Consider the following 3,486-nt stretch of genomic DNA (forward strand, 5'->3'; position numbering starts at 1 on the left):
TTTTAAAAAGTAAAGGGAATAGACGGTAGAGTAAAAAAATGAGAGAAATCTTTTCTAGGTCAAAAGGCTGATTTTGTAGCTCAAATGTGCATATTTAACATATACAAGGCAACTAAAAAGTAAAACACAATAAAGAGTTCAAGAATATGGAAGTGGCGTCTTAGAGATGTTAGCCAATAAACCAATAAATATAGTACTAAGTGTTATGTGTGTGGTAGGCGAGATAATGTCCCTCCCCCGCCCAAAAAATGTCCAAAATGGATTTTGCAGATGTGATTTAATTAAGGATCTTGAGATGGGGAGATTATCCTGCATTATTTGCATGGTCCAAGTGTAATTACATGTTGCAATGAGAAAGACCGTACTCCAGAGGAACCGTGGGACATGGTAACAAACAAAGGACAAGGCCCCTTTATCAGTCAGTCAGAGAGGGGAGATGCAACAATGAAAGTGGAGGTTGGAATGGTGCTCTTTGAAGAGAGAGAAAGTGCTATAAACTAAATAATGTAGGCAGCCTCTAGAATCTGGAAAAGACAAGGAGTATATTCTGCCCTACAGCCTCCAGAAGGAACACAGCTTTGCTGTGATTTTAGCTTGATTTAATGAGACATATATTGGACTTCTGACCTCTAGCACTATCAGATGATAAATTTGTTATTTAAGTTACTTAATTTGTGGGAGCTTGTTACAGCAGCAATTGGAAACTAATACATGCTGTTAATTGAATTATAATCTTTGAGAAAATATTAAAATATTAAAATTATTACAAAAATACATACTATTATGTACATCCCTAATACATAAGCCATATAAACTGGGTTAGCTTCTTCTTGCCTGGAAACCAATCTCAGTTTCATAGTTACTTTGAAAAAAATACTGCAAGTAAAATAAGATAAAAAGTAATTTCAATCTTTATTAAAGCGCCTCTAACAAGGCCACAGAGAGATTCCATAAAACACAACATAACCTCTTTAAAAATAACTTTGCTTTCTCTCTCCAACCAACCCCATCCATAACTCTTTAAACTCAACCCTAGCAGCTTCTTGCCACTCCAACTTCCTTCCCATCTCAGTTTGTGAATAGACTGTCTTCCTTTTACAAGGGAAAGCTCATCTTAGGTTTCATATCCCACACTCCAATACTATCAACCATTTCCCCTTCTAACGCCGTAGAATACCCAGCCTGTTAAAGCTGCTCAAACACAGACTTCATTTTAGAAGTGGGAAGAGGAGCAGAGTGCAAACACTGATTAGATATTTGTTAGTTAGTTATTACCTTTTGCTTTATTCTTCCCGCAAATATAAACTGCTGCTATTGCTGCAAGTACTACCACTACTTCTAATCATTATCATCATATTAATAAGGATGCCTTATAATAATTACAATTATTAGACAATGTCATTTCATGGGTGAAACTGTGGGAGCAGTCAACCCTGGTGCAGCCAATAAAGAGATTATGTTGGCTGTTGAGAATTTAGAACAGTATGAAAGAAACTAAAATGTATTTTGCTTTTTACTATCATTGCATGACATCAATTCTAAACATCCATGATAACTTACTCTCATGCTGGGGGACACCACTTACACCAACTCGCATCCATATAGTTCATCACTACTACAGTGAGGCTACAATCCCCACTGTTAACTGAGGATCTGTGATCTCCAAACTGATATTAGAAGAGGAAATAACAATGCTCTTGACTTCATGTATCACAGCATTTCCTCTTGCGTTCATATGAGGCTTTTCAGTGCCCCCTGCCTGCGAAGGACTCACAGTTTTTAAATTCTCTGTTTAAATTGAAATATCTGAGGGGCTGGCCCCGTGGCCGAGTGGTTAAGTTCGCGCGCTCTCCTGCAAGGAAGCCCAGTGTTTCATTGGTTCGAATCCTGGGCGCGGACATGGCACTGCTTGTCAGACCACGCTGAGGCAGCGTCCCACATGCCACAACTAGAAGAACCCACAATGAAGAATATACAACTATGTACCGGGGGGTTTTGGGGAGAAAAAAGAAATAATAAAATCTTTAAAAAAAATAAAAAAAATAAATTGAAATATCTGAGCCCAGATGCAACCAAATGACTAGTTATTGCCTTTGTACCTTAACAGGGTCCAAAAATTGACACAGACTTCTTTATCATATTTGAATAGGGAAAATGTGACCCAAAATACCCAATGTTTTTTGTTCATTTGTTTTATGACCTAGTGACACAGTTCTGTATAGAGGCATCTGTGGCATAGATTTGTTTCAGATAGTAGTGTGTGAGTAAGTGTGGTTTGTGTGTATATAAATTTGCTGGGACTTTTTCTCCCTTAAAACTCTATTTTCCATCATTCTCTATATAGAAAGGAAAGAGTAAATTCCATGTAAACCAATAACCTTTTCTATCGATAGGCTTTTCATAAAGTGTGAAGTAGGAGGTGTTGTGTCCATATAAAAATGGGTTTCTTTAGGTTAAAATATTTCATTTTTTAAAAATTATTTTCATAGTTTACCATGGTTGTGTTTATACATTTCAATAAACAAGGAGAAATATAATTTTCAATTGTCTTATTTTTACAATAAAGTGCACTTGTAGATGCAGTCTTTTTTTTACCTGTTAATGTTAATGTGTAGAATCAAATGATGCGTTAGAGAAACAAGGTTTGTGCCGTGTTGCCTAACAGTATCAGAATTGTATTTTATTCTTTACTTCCCAGCATAGGAATGACTAATATCCAAGTTACTGTCCATGGTGATTCTGATTTACCACTATCGAATTTGGATATTAAATTATAATGAGCTTGCCAAACATAAAATTTGAAGTTTGGTAAAAAGATAAAAGGAGTATTAGGCAGTAAACTGAAAATGTGGCCAAACGTAGATAAGTAAAATTTTCACATTTTTCCTGGGTAACTTTTATGTGGTCCTTGCACAAGGGTCATGACAATCTTCTCTATATCGTTCCAGTTTTAGTATTTGTGCTGCCAAAGGGAGTACTTGGGTACCTTTTAAAGCTTTCAGAATAATTGATACACACTTCTAGGTCACAGGTCACTTTTTTGATAAATTATCTAATCATACTGGCAATTAAAATATTTTGGAACTACAGGGGCCAGCCCAGTGGTGCAGCGGTTAAGTTCACACCATCTGCTTTGGCGGCCTGGGGTTCACCAGTTCAGATCTCAGATGTGGACCTATGCACTGATTGTCAAGTCATGCTGTGGCAGGTGTCCCACATATAAAGTAGAGGAAGATGGGCATGGATGTTAGCTCAGGGCCAGTCTTCCTCAGCAAAAAGACAAGGATAGACAGCAGATGTTAGCTCAGGGTTGATCTTCCTAAAAAAAAAAAAAAAATTGGGGAACTACACAAAAATCCTTCATAAATCTCTTTTGTCAATACAAACTACCTTATACATAGCTATCAAAAAGGAAGATGTTTCAATCCAAAGAGAGGACAATTTAAAAGCCTGGAATACTAAGAAAGCATAAGGCAATGTGATTTT

General features: G+C 36.7%; 1 non-coding gene across 1 annotated transcript; it reads right to left on the reverse strand.

Moving 5' to 3' along the window:
* Positions 1–2,868: 2,868 nt before the first annotated feature.
* Positions 2,869–2,978, reverse strand: LOC123284881 (U6 spliceosomal RNA). The gene has a single exon (XR_006526324.2). It is a non-coding gene; the product is annotated as a U6 spliceosomal RNA (small nuclear RNA).
* Positions 2,979–3,486: the final 508 nt, after the last annotated feature.

The sequence above is a fragment of the Equus asinus genome, chromosome 3, assembly GCF_041296235.1.
Source record: "Equus asinus isolate D_3611 breed Donkey chromosome 3, EquAss-T2T_v2, whole genome shotgun sequence".
Taxonomy (NCBI): domain Eukaryota; kingdom Metazoa; phylum Chordata; class Mammalia; order Perissodactyla; family Equidae; genus Equus; species Equus asinus.